At 44.2% G+C, this 17011-nt stretch overlaps 1 protein-coding gene across 1 annotated transcript in view; it reads left to right on the forward strand.

Annotated features, from left to right (window-relative positions):
- Mesr6 (misexpression suppressor of ras 6) overlaps positions 1 to 17011 on the forward strand; it is a 482514-nt gene that overhangs the window by 319688 nt on the left and 145815 nt on the right. The window lies entirely within an intron of this gene.

Below are 17011 nucleotides of genomic sequence, written 5' to 3' on the forward strand. Positions count from 1 at the left end.
CGTTACATTGTTGGTAGCACTAAAAACTAATAATGTTCTACTACTGTGCTCTCTTCTCGCTCGTTATTCTCGGAAAAAAGCGTAATAAAAGTCGTGTCGTACGACTCTAAAAGTACGAGCCATCACGTTTGACTCGACGACGGTGACAGTACGATTGTGTGAAAAAAAAAAGAGAGAGAAAAAAAAAAGAAATAGAGGGAGGCAGAGAGAGAGAGAGAAAAAAAAAACTTGACGCTTGTTTAAGCATGTGTGAATTGAATTTAAGTCGAAGCTCCGCTTCGCACAAAGACTAGGCTTCCCTGCAACGTTCGACTCGATTCGTGGGAACTTCTTTTTCCTTCTTAAGAGATTTTACGCGCCCGCATCCATGTTCGTGACCACTTTGACCCTAATTTGAACCGATCCTAAATTGACTGAGTTGACAAAATAGCTTCCCACTATAGAAGTCTCACCAAGTATTTTATCTCCCGTCATCTCTTTCATTTATTATAATAATATCATGCGTTAAGGTTTCTTACTTATCACCACTTATCACCGGTCTCTCCTCGTATAACTCATATTCTCTTAATTTCACGTAAGATAGCACAAATAAATAAACAAGTACGTGCAACGGGCGTGCGAACTTTGGCTTTAAACTCCAGTAAACTTCGACGATATTCAAGAATATATTTTGAAACGCGTCCGCGTATACAAGGATAATGAGCTTAAACTGTGACACGGTTCAACAAGTCTCGAAAGGATTACAAATTCATGAAAGTAGCAAAAACAATTCGTTTCGTCACGGGTTTTTGCGAGGTGCTCGCTACACTATGACTCGCAAGGATTTTCGACGAGAGGAGACAACGGAAGCTATTTTAAAGTCGGCTCCGTCAATGATTGAGATTGTTGATTTATCCTTAACGGTATGCTAATATAAAGAGCTTAAACTATGGCACACAGTTCAACAAGTCCCACGATACTTGGCAAGTATCGCGGCGTGATCCAAAACGACAAAAAAAAAAAAAAAAAAGGGTCCGCTTCGTCACGCGTTTTTTGCATCGTTCGCCGCGGAGATCGCGATGGCTCCAGAAAGCGGGGACAGTAAAAGCTGTTCTAAAGGCCAACGACAACCTTTTGTGCAACAGGTTAACCTGCCACTTCTTTCAATGATTATTAAATTATTAATTTATTCTCTCTCGTCAACCGGGCAAGGTGATCGCGCGAGCGACGCGCTCGAAAACCTGCTCGAGAACTTGATCGTTAGCCGCAAGATAAACCGCATTTTTTAATACGACTCGTCTTCGGACCAGCCTGATCGTGGGCCAGCCAATCGATAGGCGCTTCCGCTTCGGCGTACTATAAAACGCCGCGCGCATCATCGTAAAATCCTAAACGGCGGGATAGGATCGTGACTTTTTATTGGCCCCGAGGAGTTTTTATTGTCGCGGACACTTTTTAGAGAGAAACCTCGCGTGCTGTCGCACGGCCCGCTCTCGCGTACATGCGTGGTCGTAAAACGCTGTTACACATCTTTCGTGGATCGTAAAAAAAAAAAACGCCCCGTGGAAGTTTCTTGCGGCGCAAGTGCAGAATGCAAACGGCGTCCGACGACAACGATCGTCGTGGCGAGTCCAGAGGAGAGGACGGCGCTGGGAGTTTCGAAAGGGATCGTGAAAAGGCGGAGGTGGAGGAGCGGGATGCTCGATATAAAGCGAGGAGAAGAGGGAGCCGCGGTGAAGAGACCCCTCCGAGAAGAGATCAAGGTTGCAAAGTAACTCCGATGACGCAACCGCCTGCAGCTGCATCCGGCGACATTTAATTGCTCTCGCCTTGTCATGCCAGATACATTACATATCACTGTCGAGCGATCTCTTTTTCGAACCCGCCGGCTCTTCCTTTTCTGCCTTCCCGGCGCAGCACGCGCACCAATTTTTCGATCGGAACCATAAAGAGCCCGGATGTATTTTTTTAATTCCGCACGGAACCGTGAGCCTCCTAAATAGCGAATGAATTCTACCGCTTGCATTCTATTTCTGGCGCTGACGTAAGGACAATCGTGAAAATTGCGGGAACGGCCTGCGAAGCACGTTGCTGGCTAACGATTCCGAATTAGATAAAATTAATTGGTTATTCTCCATCGATCGGACATATTCCGTCGGTAATTAATTACATTGGGGAGGGCACCGCGTCCGTAAGAGTCACCAACGCGAATCAACAGTTGTCAAAATCGGAATAACGATCGCTGTTAACGTCTCTCGCGAGATTGAGTATATTTGATAAAAACACAGTTACCTCCCTTCACCTCCTTTTGTACGCGTCTAATTACTGTACATAAAAGATGGATATTGCGATCTTCTAGATTCTCGTCAACACTTTGAAACGCGAGAGTGTCTGCCTTGCAGTAATCGTTTTTTTTTCTTCTGCTTCTTCTTCTTTTTTTTTTTTTTTTCTTGTCTCGGCGTTGATTTCTCATCGATACATAGTCATAAACGCGTCGCAATTTAAAAGATGACTGCACGAGTAAACACCGGGCACTTGCGAATCATTCTCGTAGCCGCGCGCGATGGAACTCGTTTGCGGGTGAACGAGAGATCGGACATGGAGATTCGATTCGATCGACCGGAGTCGAAGGGAAGCACCGTTGGACCGGTTTCAAGGTGAATAGCAAGGTGCCCGCCCGTTCACCGACGGACGAAATTGCTCGTTGTTACAATACGCCGCGCGGCAAGTGGTCGGGCGCGGAATGCGTCTTTACTAGGACGCGGGAGGAGGCGTGAAATATCAATCCCGAGGTAAAATAATCAACACTGCAATCGGCCTAAGAGATATCGACATGCACAACTTTCATGTATTGCTCACGCGACACGCTATCGCTGATAATTCTGCTTCCGGAAATAGCCGGGGACGGCAAACTCGGCCCCGCGATTAAAATCAGCCATTATTTTCGCTGAAACGTCTTTCTAAATTATGCAAAGTAATTTGACAGCCATAAAACTTTTTATTATTAATAGGATTTTTTTTATCTGCGCCTTTTCACGGTTTCTTTTCAGTTAATAACTCCGGATTCGTTAGACAAGTTTACTTAATGACGCAAACTATCCGTTTTTGTCTAAAAAAAAAAAAGAAGTTGGCATTACGCGTGAATGAGCTGCTAATTGATTTTCTCGCTTGGCTCGCTTCGTGATAAGCGAGAGTAAACGGTCAGTTATCAATGTTACTGTGCGTGAATTTATAAGAAATATACATTTTTACGAAATAGAAAAATATTCGGATTGTTAGATTATTTTTGAGGCATGCCTAAGCGGTAGTTTTGCAACGATGACAATTTGAGAGCCGAAGGCGACGACTGCGTCTCGGAATCGCGAAAAAATATACTCGAGCGTCGAGCTGGACGATCATTTGTTTTGGAGAGAGACGCGTCGAGCTGGACGATCATTTGTTTTGGGGAGAGACGCCTCGAGCTCGGCGTGCCCATGAAAAAAACGTAAACAAAACTCGGACTCGAGCTCGGCGCCTTCGCGCGAGAAAGACAGCGTTCAGTTGACTATCGAACCTACAGGCAGATACAGTAGAGGGTGAGGCATGAGGAACGATAGCTTTTAGTGCCTCTAGTTTTTTCGCTCGCGGTCGTACATTTACAAGTCGCGGATTATCGTCGCTGATCTTTTCCGAGAATGTACACGGACTCGGTCTCCCATCTTTGCAAGACGAGCATCGACCAATCAGCGATCAAGTTGCATCGGCTGTCTCACTTTTTTTTTACGCGGTTGTCTCTGTTACGCTAACGGCCGAAATCTCAAACGGTCAGTCTAGTTTCAGAGCCCCGGGCGCGCGGACGTGTCGTCAATCGCTCTGGAATTTCGCGTACTTTCGACCGCGAACAGAACAATCTCGCGTACGAACGAGTGTCGACGTCGTCGACTCGGTAACGGACAATGATTTTCTACACTCCTGCTATTCTACTCGTCGTTCTATGCCTCGTTTCGATCCTCGAAAAAGTGTTTCGGAGAGGCAAGATCTCAAGATGACGTCACGGACGGAGGGCACGAAGCGTTCGGTATGAAGAGCGCCACGCGTACGATGTTACCGACCCGCTCCACTCGTCATCAACCTTCAGCGACATTCAGCGGGTTCCGACGACCGCCATTATCGGGGTATGAGATTCGCACCTCGTCCGTCTTCTTCGTCGCGGCCGGGATTCTCATTCCGCTTCCAGCAAATGTTTTTTGAGGAACATTTAGTGAGCGGAGAACATTTAGTGCGCGGGGAACATTTAGTGTCGCGGCCCCTTTCATTCCCGGTTTGACACAAACTCTGAGCATCGTTCATTCCGCCAACGGGAATTATCAAAAGTGATAGACGGTATTCTTGTGACGAGATCGAGGACAATTCGAGTGGAAGATCCCGGTGGAAGTACGCGTCGCCGCGAATGTCGAGAGTGCAAATTTATACAACAAATAATCGGTCGTCTCGTTTCTGTAATTTCATCGTAAAAACTTGCCGCGATAATCTCCCGTTGTTTTTTCGGTTGTTCGTCTTTCGAGTGATAGTGATAATAATTATACAAAAAAAAAGCAGAGCAGTGTAATATAGTGCCAAGGGATTAACAGTGTTACAGTACATCAGGATAATACAGGATATTGCCACAGAAGGAAGGAAGGAAGGAAGGACGGACGGACGGACTAATGGAAAATATCCTGACTTAACCTAACCGGAAAATACAAAAGTAAGCGAATTGAATTAAATTGACTAATGTCCAACTGCAATAATACCCGCGACGCTCGCGTTCTTTTATCTCTAATATCTCAAATACGCTTGTGAACGGGAAAAAGAGCCAGATTGCTCCACGTAACGTAAAGCGTTTTAACTATACATCGTTCGTCGGTGCAAAATTATTCGTCTTCTGCGATACAAGCCCGAATGTCGAAATCCTCTCCGACACATCGCGGTGCGTTGTAGCAATCAAACTTTTCGAGGAGCTTTAGCGTTAAGAAAAGTGAGATTTCAAAACGTCCCTCCCGGAAAGAGATTCGTCTCCCTTGAAATTATGAAAGTCCGCGGAAGCTTCGACCATTAACTTGCCTTGCCAAGAGGAGCCACGAGGAGAAACGAGATTCGTCATTTCCGCGATGGCACGTAAAACAGAACTTTAATACTCGCACTGGCACACTCGAGCTCTCGAAAAGGAGGCGAGTTAGGGTGCGGGAATACTCGCATAAAAACCGCCTATGTGGTCGTGGCGGATAGGCGTAGCATCGAAGGGACTTAAGGAACAGGATTCGTTTCGTTTGAGACTGCGCGAGAAGTCACGTTGCCGGCGGAATAACGCGAAATAACGCAAAATATATTTATCTTTTCCGGCGAATTTTTTCCACTAAAAATTAATTTTATTAAATCAGAAATATTAAAATCTTTATTTTTATTAGTTAGAAACGCTATATAATTTATTTAGGAAAAAAAAAAAAAAAAATCTTAAGTGATAGATTGTAAAAAGTTTCTAACGTTTCGAAATGTTGGTTCGAATAATTGGCCTACTTGCCGTTTCTACGCTTCGTAATTCTTCGTCTCGATTCACTATGCGCATTCCTTCACCCCAGCAATACGAGACGTGAATAAGATTTTGTTCGGTTATATACATATATACGTTATGTTGGATTTCTCTACCACTACCGACGCGACGGCCATGTAATCTCAAGGAGGGTTAAAGCTCCGGGGACGCGGTATTATTCCGAGTTAATAAGCTGAATATTGAAAATTACATTGTAGAACGAGGCGACGCACGATTTCTTTCCTTTATGCTTCCTTTGTTTAGACCAACTGCTCGATACACCGTGCTCGTAAGCAATGCATAAAAATAATTAATTGCGTTTCTAAAGTAACACCTAAAACTTTTCCGCATTATGTAATAATATATTAAACGCGAAGCACACGCGGTATTGCTTGTTTTTATCGTACAAAAACCAGCCGATTCAAATCTGAAAAGATTTTACGCTCACAGCCGCGTATTATAGACCTTTTATGCCTTTCCAATTAGACTGTAATTGGCGAAGCTAGTATAATTGCTGGTGGTTTCTTGCGACACGGCAGAACTTTCCACGCCTTAATCTCGCACATCATCTCAATTTTAAATTAGATTTTGTAACAAGCGTATGACGAGTCAGTGAATCATCATTCGCGCTTGTGGTTTCCGGTACTGGTGAGTTAGCTTCGGTTGGCCCTGTAATAGGCGAAAAGATCGATGATATCTTCGCGCGAACGCTGATGAAATCCGCTCTACGCTCGCAATTTGCTACGAGTCGTATAGATGCCACAGCTCGGCTATCACGCGGTATATATACGCTCCAAATTAGATTTTGCAACAAACGTATGACGAAACGTGGAATCATCATGAGCAATTGTGGTTTTCTGCCATGACAAATCCTTTCGCGATTAAGCCTGCGACTCTAGCGACATACAGTAATCAACGCGGCGAAAAGATCGTATCGTTTTTTTTAAATTTTGATTAATTTTATTTTTATTTTTTTTTTTAGAATAAAATTATTGATCAAAACTTTCATAATATATCGCAAAAAAATCGTTTTAGATTTTTATTGAAAAAGAATATAACCGTTAAATGCGGACGTGTTTTATAATATTAAAAGTTCTCGATTTTGCATATACGTACGTGTGTTCGCGTATGTGGGCGCGCGAAGAACCCCATGCGACCTTTCGGAAAAATTATAACGGGAAGGCAAAGCAGAAAGTAGGAGGAACAGAAGTACCACACAATATTTAATGTCACGTTGCAGGGAAGTACGCGTCGAAAGTGGGATGAAAACCCCTCGAAATCAAATCAATTAAGCCACGTGCGCCGCGCGTCCCTACTGTTCCATACCGTGATTGGATCCAATTGGATCGAACGTTCTTCCGAAAATGGAGGGAATTGCTAGGCTAAAAAGACCCGTGCAGATTTTTTAATGAAAAATGTTATAAATTTAGACACGTTAATTCTCCGTGATAAAATTGTTTCTTAGCTTTTATCTCGAATCTTTGCAGTAATTATAATTTTATTTTACTTACGTACAATAAGACGATAAACGTTCATACACATTTTTTCTTTTTTATATATATATTAGAGTTTTTTTTTTATTATTAATTCATATATTTGGAAAACATGGAACAGTTTGAAATCGTGTCTAGTGACCCAGAAATTCTAAAAAAAATATCGGTTTGCGCGCGTGTCGCGTTACGAGCTTTGATTTAATAATAAACTCGGATTTACTCGAAAGCCCCGGATTTTACAGGACGCCGCTTGCAAAAAAAAAAAAAAAAAAACGGGATGCAAAAAGGGAGGGAAAAAAAAGCGCAAAAGCGGGCGCCGGGAGAAAGCGAACGTGGAAAAGCGCCGCGTTGGCACGCGTCGTCACGTCCGCGCGAACGAACGGGAAAATCGCGGAAATCCAGAAGTGGGCCGCGGAAAATTTCCAATAAAACGAGCTCCGCGCAATATTCGGCGCCGCGTCGCTCGGTGGCGCCAACGCGTCCCGTCGCACGGCCCAATAACAAAGCAATAACTATCGACAGGGTGCACGTTGCCCATTACACCCCCTCGATGCAGCGTCCACCGACAACCGCGTAAACGCGGTTACGCGCCGGCCGACGCGGTACAGACAACGCAATTGCAATGGACGCCCGTCGTTTCCCTCGTCCGTCGCGATGCACTCCGCGTTGCACGCGAAGAGAGAGAGAGAGAGAAAGAGAGAGACCGATGCCGCACGGACGCGCCGCATCTTCCTGCATATTGCAACGCGCGCGCTCTTCCCGACGGCATTAATATTCCGCGTGCGCATATTTGAGTCACAATCATCGTGAGATAACTAAGTTATTGCGAGACACTTGGCACGGCAGCATGAATATTGTATAACGATAGTCAAAGGACAGAGATTCTCAGGGACAAGGCTCACGGACGAATCGAGTTTACGAGCGAAACGCCGTTTGGAAAGTTAAAAGATCGCGTGAAGACCTTTCCTAGCTGTTAACTCGCAAAATTAAACGCTCGCCTAAATGTTCGGCCAGTTATCGCAGCAGAGCGTCTGTGAGGTAGGAGATCTGTATCTACGTTTGTCGAAAGTATAGCTCTCGGATAATAATCTTTTGACATTACATTATCGAAAATTTAATTAGTAAAACTCCACTGAAAATTTATTAATTTTTTTATTATTATTATTTTTTTTTTTTTAATTTATTTTAAAGATTGTTACAGAATAAATATCGCTTGCTTCTGTTTTACGGGAATAGCTCGATAAAATTTTAAAAACCTCACTGCAAACGGCACTACTGTAACGAGTTTAAACTAATAATGGAAATAGTCTGCAATAACGGAGCACTAGCTTTCTCTTTCACTATTATATCAACAATTCGTGCCCGCTGCTTTTTCATTTCTTCTAAGCGCGCAACGCACGTACCACGTTTCCTTATTGTGCATTAGGATAGAGTTATCTACGCGTCCGGTACGGTGCAATAGATAATCGGTTTTCTCGTGCGTGAGCATGACCCTTTCTACATTGCGGGCACGTAATCCATGCACGTACCGTACATTGGTCAGTCCGACAGAGTATCTCGCTTCGTCTCGCTATTTAAAGGCATACGCGGGGATTACCCTTTCAGCTAAAATAATCTGCCTCATGCAGCCGAGCTTTTTTCAACTTGCCAATCAGAGTGCGTTAATAATATTATACTTGCCATACTTAAAAATAAAAAAAAAAATTGTTTATTAGCTAAATATCGCGTGAAAAGCACGGCATCACATTATTTTTCAGCAAACGAAATTTTTGAAGAACTTTTTTTTATATTTATCAAAACTGCAACTTGCAAATTTTCTATACTTAAAATAATATGCTAGGTACGAGGGTCTCTCCTGGATGCTTCGAGTAAAACGAGTCGGATTAATATTATTGTGCTAAAATGAATTCGGTTCTTCACAAAAGCTGCGCGCACCTATATGCATATTACGCGTAGTGCATTGATAGATAGACCAACGGATGCGTGAAACGGTCGGACATTCTGTGAATTTCAGATACGATATCGTTCGGTACACGACGAAACGTTCATCCGGATCGGTTTATTGCTCAGCAGCGTTCTCCATCGTCTGGTTTATTGCACTCGGAAATGGGATTGTAGGGGATGATTTTACCCGTTGCTTCACCACTCTGGCCTCGTTTTTTATGTACCTACTCATTCAATCTTTTTTTTTTTCTTTTTTATTTTTGTTGTTTTTACAACGGTATCAGGTGTCCGGGATATCGCGCGACTGTTTGAATCACTTAAACGATACACGTGGTATTTATCAATCGAACAGTAAATTATCATACTATTATTATTTTTTTTTTTAACGTAAATTTGATAATTTTGTACGTACTTTTCTACTGTCTATGAATGAGATAATGATTAGCTATTGCGATGCCTTTAGCGTGAACTAAAATTGCAGTGCAAAATAAATATGTATGTTACCGTGGCGGCGCCTATGGGGTACAAAGGGTTAGAAATAAAGTCCCCGTTCCTCTCCCTTTCTAATTACACGCCGAACCCTAATGTGGCAAACGATAGGACTTCCGGATAACCTTACTTAATTATTGATTGCTTTTAATGTGTGTTCCATGGCACCATCGTAGCTGTAATGTTATGACAAGCTGTCGAGGAGAACTATAATTCATCCAACGTTGTCACTCTATAAATTGCTCGTATCAATTAACACATTAAGATGTCAGGCCGTTAGAACCTGCCATTAAACAATAATTTTAAAAGCCCAAACTCGAAGTTGTATCATTAAATTGTTCTGAGCGATATTAAATGTTGATACGCGTTTGAACTTAAAATATTTCGATATTACCGCGATTAAGTATGCCATTACGCCGCGAGCAAAACGAAACCCTGTCATCCGCAAGCCTAAGAAGTTTAATCGAATCGTTTGTCATCGACGACATTTACAACATAAAACAGGTCTGCCTTTCACGTCCGCCTTTGCCGCAACACTCACTTCGTCCACTCGAACTCACAAAGAAGGAAACCTCTTCTCTTCGCCAATGCGACACGAGAAACCGCCGAAACCCTCCAAAATCCTTCAATCTGTCGTCCCGGCCTCCGTCGAAACCATTCTCGTGCCATCCATCTATCCGCCCGTTCGTACGACTACCGCATAATAAGCCGCTCGAGGGTTAAACAGGCTCGTGCCTCCCAATCGTAGATAGATGGTTCAAAACGGCGAGGGTGGCGGCAGCGGAATGAGACTATGAAGGGATAACAGAGAGAGAAAAAGAGATAGAGAGAGAGAAAAGGGAAGCTGAGAAGCGGAGGGAGGAGAGAACAGTGTTTTTTCGACAGGGTAGTTCGGGGCGGTCTGTTGGGGGTGCATCACACACACGGCATTTATGCGGGAATAAAAGGGGAAGAGGGGGGAGGGAGAGAGACTCTCTCGTCGCGTTGAGCGTGCGCCATTTTTATCGCGCGCACCACGCCCGCGTGCTACAGCAACCCCCAACCATTCAGCCTCTCGGTCAATCGTCCGGGCCCGACAATCATGTGCGGAAGCAAGCCAACCCCCCGTTTAGCTCCAATACGCGCAAACAAGCGAGGTTTTTGATTTTTTTTTTCGTGGTTTTTTTTTTTTTTTTTTTTTTCCCCTTTCTTTCTTTTTCTCTTTTTTTCTCCATCATTTTTCGTCCTTGCAAAGCGCCGAATCAAAATTTGTCGGTGCCATATTATCGCGAGCCGTTCGAGCCCCGGCAATCCGCTTTCGCCTGCGCCGTGGTCGTGCCACTGATTAAAAAATTTTTTTCGTCGGTAGTTTTAATTATCGCCGCAACCGTTACGCACGCCTGCTGATCTAACGCTGTCAGTTTAATTAATTTCGCTTTGTTTTCAATATCGCTTGACGAAAAAGCGATTCGCGCGACCACGACCTTCCATCGTTGCTCGCAGACCTCGTATACTTGTTTACGCGGAATCGTTTATTCTCAAATGATAATTCAGATTACATTGTATTTTCCGCGGGGACATACGACCCCTCGTACGTGCAGGTGAATGATTGCACGTTGCGTGACGGACTTGGAGTACGAAGTATTAAACTAGCGGGTAAAAAGAACGCGGCCTCGTACAGCATAGTTATGAGCCCTTCCTCGCCACTAATCGGAGTTGAATTGATACGATTGGTACGGCTTGCAATTCTCTCGCATGAAAGTTAAGGCCTCTGCGCAAATTGATGGGAATTCACGGTTCGCGGGGGAAGTTTCCGATGTCGCGAACCGATTATTTTACGATTCTTCCCGATAAACGATCCCGCGTGTCCCCCCGCGCGTAACTCGGCATCGTATCGGTTTGCATGGCACGGCAGCCTTTAACCAACGCGCTCGGCAATTACGGGAGCGTAACGAATACTACGGCGGGAATGACTCTCTCGACGATCCTCGTAAGGTTCTTCTCTCGTCGCGAGCCTGTGGGGGGGAAACGCGAAGGGAAACCCCGGGGTCGGCTCACCTCGTAAACACGATACGACGATCTGTCGTTACGCGGGGTAAAGCTACCATCTACCTATTAGCATATTACAGCCGAGAGCTACGGCAGGCAGTAAAGCGGACGAGTAACCGTCACCAACGGGTAATTCCCCTAGCAAAGGGCGCGACACGACGATAATCATAACTCGGACGCATACGAATCGTTAATTTTACTCGAAACGAATCGCACTCTGATCCTCGCCAGTGATCCTAATCGTCCTCGTAAAAGAAACTTACTCTGTAAAAGACTTTCAGACGTTTTATCAATGCGCGATTGCAGGAAGTTCCATTAAAATTACGCGCGAGAGAAATTAATTTACATTAAATTCCTTGATAGACTCGATCTTGACGAACTCTGTTGTTAAGTAAAAAAGAAAAAGAAGAAGAAAAAAAAAAGCGTATAGAAAACTTAATTGCGACGTTTCACAAGCCTGTCTATAACTTACATATGTACGGCGGAATAAAATTGCGAATGTGATTTATATCGAAATAAAATTTATTCGTTTAAAGAGGAAATTCTGCAAAAGAGCAGATAATAAATTTTAAGAGATACACATTCAACGTGATCTCACGGTCGTCTTTCTTATACGAGCGGCTAATCACGTATGAGACGATGTCAGAAAAAGGATAAAGAAACGCAGATTCGATTAGTAAGTCGATTGGATATCGATCTTGCTTCTTTTTTTTTAATCCCGTTTTTCTCCGGCGGAGCAGGTTTTCAGCTGGCAGGTGAAACCAATCGGAGGTATCGGCGTAAGAAAAACCGGACGTTAATAAATTATCATATTTTTGCAAATAATATATGTATATATGAGCGATGGGGCGTCGTGTCTCCGTATCGGGTCTATTTTCAGGCCGTGCCTGACCTCGATACAGAACAGGTTCCTTCGAAGGAAGATCGGCGAGTGAGCAATGCGTATCGCGGTTTATTGGGCCCGTAAAGAGAGCCCGATTTAACATCGGTTATAAACACCTACCGCCAAGCACCAGCGCTCGATCGCGAGAGGTACTCGAGAGAGAAGGAAGTTCGGTACTCGTCCCTATAACGCGAAACGTAATAATCACCCGACACGAATTCAAATTACCGCGTCACGTTGCGTGATATCGTCTTGACGTGCCGAACGATCGTCATTAGCAAGAATGCCTCCGTCGCCTTGAAAAATTTAGACGACCGCGCGTGTCGCGGTGCGCGCCGTTGCGAAGTCAATTTGAACGCGTTTCGCGAGAACGTAGCACCGAGCAGGTGCCTAGTACTTTTCCGGTTGATAGCCGATTAACGTCTTTTAACGGCGGCCCGTTGACTATCGGCGATTATTACGAGCTTTCAGGGAAACGTACGGTTATTGTTGAAGAAATAATACATACGTGTGCTGCGCGACGGGGGCGGCCGTGTGCGTTCGGCGTAATGGCTGTCACCGCGGGTTTTACATTCCCACATTAATTTGACTTTCCGCCGGGCAATCGATAACTTGCTCCTCCATCGGTTAATAAATAAGCTGGGGTCGAAATAATAAGCAGGATATTTCGGGAGTTTAACCGATGATACAATGTACGAAGTCACGAGCTCTAGTAGGGAATGTCAGAGAGAAAAAGAAAAAGAAAAAAAAAAATGAGCAAGAACTTGATTTTTAAGGTATTATTAATTTTAACGTCGCGTTATTTTCTCATACGCTATTTTTAATTTGATTAAAAAAATTAAAGCCAACAAATAATTTTAATTACGTTTAAAATAAATTTCTGCTAATAATAATAATATTTTCTTGGCGCTTAATCTTCTTATAAATTTTTAGAAGCGATAAAGTTTATCTAGCTTAATGTGTTCGGTCGCAAGAAGTATCCAGGTGTCGCAAAATTAAACGCGTAATATCTCGGAAAGAATTAAACCGAGAAATTTCCGGATACCCTGTTAGACACGGTCTGCCGCGGAGTCCCGGAAAAGAAAAAAAAAATAAAGAAAAAAAGAGAAAGAAAAAAAACAAAATTAACAGCCAGCACGGGCGTTTAAATCAACTATAAATTCTTGTCAGGAATAAGATCTGCGATAATTTACAGTCGATCGGGTAACATTTGTCTTTTACTGTCGCTAAGACGTCGAGATTGCGCCCAAGATTATTAATTCTCGTACGTGCGTTTTTAATCAAAATTCACCTACATATATTGCAAACGATCAAGGAGCCGATAAGCAATCCCTCCTCCCGCAGCGGCCGTGCGAATAGGAATAAATGTGATAAGAATCGGTGTGTACCGCCTTGGCTTCCACGCCAACTGCGACCGGCAAGAATAACGCCTTTCTATTAAATTCCGCCATTTTACATGTATCGAGGGTGGGGTGTTTCGCTTCGTTTCGCAACCAAAACGCCGAACGTCTGCACACAGCGTACCGTCGTCGTCGACCATGCGTGTTTACACGGCAAAGGAAAAAAAAAAAAAAAAAAAAAAAAAGAGATTAGCACTGAACGGAGATGAAGGAGAGGGCACCGAGACGAAGAATAGACAGGAGAGAGAATCGAGGAAAAGGTGTAATAAAAAGTAAGGTGTTATCGCTACGAGGAAGTAGGTATTTCGCGGTTGCGTGCACGGCTCGCGCGATGACATCAGCCAAGATGGCTGCTGACCTATGCCGCGCCGCGGCAATCCTTTATCGTAGCCGAGCATGCATGCGTACGCCCGACACGCACGAGCGTTCTCGATAGACGCAACGACATCGGATAGGATACCGGGCAGATGTAATGATTAGAAGAGCAGACGCGAAGAGTAGAGAAAGGGAGAATGTCCGAACCGGGTGGGACCGTCAGATTATCTCTTCGCCAGATTCTACGATAGAAATTTGGTTTTGTCCTTGTGATTATCGAGATTTCTAGTTCTTATTATTTTTTTTTTATTTTTTCCTTTGATACAATCGTTTATTGAATGCACTTTACAAAGTGTAAATTGAAAAATATCCAGCTTGCAATTAAAGAACTTGATCAATTAATAAATATAACTATGTTTATTTAATTACAATTGCATATTTTTGATATAAAAAGGGATTTTGTTAATCGAGAAAATATTTTTGCTCAACACCTTCCGACGATCTATCACAATAATTAAATTACACCTTTCAATGAACTTGAAATTGTTGTTTCTTCTATGTAACGTGATACATTATCTAAGGCGCCATGCAATACAAACGTTTAGCGATATCGACAACTGCATTTCGCACTCGTGATGTCACGTCTAAGTGTTTTTGCATTCTGACACGTTTACCTCGCGCGTCCCGAAATAAGTCGTCTGGCGTTCGTTTTTAACCTATCGGGGGAGACCGATTATTCGCGCGATAAGCGAAATGCACGTCGCAAATGGGGAGAAGTCGTAGTTTCATGTTTCTGCTGCGTTTCACTCGCTGGCTCGCGCGACGGCATTGCCGAAGTGACGTCTTTGTGATAAACGCCGTGGATAAGCCACAACGCCGCGACTTAGATCGTAGGAGATTAGGCGTATCGCGGAAGGCAAATGGAAGTAGGAAAGAGAAAGAGAGAGAGAGAGAAGCAAAAACGAAGGAGGTGAGCCTGACAACACGACGGCAAGATAACGATCTGACTGGCCGGCCGATACATGCGGTGTTTCACGCGTCCGTCTTGGTTCGCGGATCGCGTCTTCGCCAACTATCTCGAGACGGGTTGGGGATAAGCGCTCACGGTGATAAGGCTGCAATTATTTCGCACACGCTTCGAGCTATGGTATAGCCTGGCGTCTAGCCTTTAGATCGGATTACTCGGAACGGCGTTAAAAGCACCGTCGACTATATCAAAGATACGTGGTTCAACGCGATATAATACGTGGCGTAAGTCGCACTTATAATTGAAACTACCGCCTCTTACGATAACGAGTAACCGTTATCGCGGGTATAACGTCTCCTCGTTCTCGGCTCTATTGGGAATAAATTACGAATGAAGGCGCGTGTGGCGAGATCTTTAAGCGGGCAACTCGCTATTAATTGAAGTTATGCGGATCGCGTGCGGAAAAAAAGTTCTCTCATCCCCTCCCCCTCTCTCCCTTTCTCCCCGTGGCCCCGCGTTTACAATAGAATAATTCATTCCCCATTCGCATACGCGTGTTACCTACACGCAAAACAGGCCGTGATTATCATGTGATTATATGGTACCGCGTTGCGCACGTGGTGCACAACCCCCAAAAATTTGCCTGATTAAATACTGCCGGTCTTGGTAAAAACTCACGGAAATGCGACGGTAAGGTCCGCACGGCGAGTTTAGTATTTTTGAAGCGCGCACACCAATAATCGCTTTCACGTGACGCACCTGCGAGGAATGTGGCGGTAACAATAATATTTTTATCGGCGTTGTCGTCGCGCGATTATTTTCTTTTTTTTTTCCCTTTTTTTTTTCGCGTTGCGTTTACCCGCCGATTCACACCTCCTACGGCGGCCGGTTCGTTTTTACCTGCGCGTATCGAGCCGGCGTTACTTGTGTCGCGCGCAGGGGTGCGCACAATCGATTTATCTGCGCGATAATTAATGATTACAGTGGGGCGCGGCGTTTTCCAGCGGCGTGCTGCTACTGGCGCAGATAATCACGTCCGATAAATGCGCTTCTCGCTTTTTGCGCGAAATAAATCAATGGAAAAACGGCGGCGGTGGCGCGCGCGCGCACAATGCGTCCGTACGGTATCATTTTAATGGGCGATATTCACGGTAGCTTCAATCGTTCGATATTAATCAATAGCTCGAAGCAGTCGCTATTTATACCACCGCCATGTCGCGCTCGTCGTACAATCGTGCATTAACAATTTTTTTTCTTTTTTTTTTTTTTGTTTGCAGTTAATGGAGCGTACCAATTTTTAAATCGGCTATCTGACGTAATAACGAGCCATTTTAGATATACATCGGTTATTATGTGCTTATCATGCTCCGATTCGATCCTCACTTGATCGATGAGCGGCTCGTGATCGCGAACAAATGGTAATTTATCATTATGGAGGCCTATAAAGCACGATTGAAACAAATCAAAGACATTTTCATATTAATTGTACCGCAGACAATTTCGACGTGGAGAAGGAGACAAAGAAAGTGGAAAATAATTTAAGCGTTTATAACGCACTTCTATTTGCATAAATTTATTTCGCGGCCGACGCGAGTTTAGCGGTGAAGTTATAACGATAGCGCGTTCATGTTGAACCTCGCGAGTAGAATTCCCAGCGACGGTCTAACGTGGAAAAAAAAAGAGGGGGGAGGAAAAATATGGCAGAGACGTGCGATTTTCGGGGCTCGCAAAAAACGCGGACCGGTTCAGAGGCGGAGGTTCTGCCCGATCAGATGGCCCGAGCGTCGATTTGCATGCGGCCTTTGGCTCCAGGTGTCCCGAGATTTGCATACGAAAGGGTGGCGCTCACAGATTTCTCCCTTCTCTCTCGTTGTTCTCTAGCTCTCTCTCGCTCGCTTTCTCTCTCTCTCTCTTTTGCTCTCTCTAGCTTTTAACCCCCCGGCATCCGCGCATTTATGGGTTACC

Source organism: Cardiocondyla obscurior, linkage group LG02 (genome assembly GCF_019399895.1).
Source record: "Cardiocondyla obscurior isolate alpha-2009 linkage group LG02, Cobs3.1, whole genome shotgun sequence".
NCBI lineage: Eukaryota > Metazoa > Arthropoda > Insecta > Hymenoptera > Formicidae > Cardiocondyla > Cardiocondyla obscurior.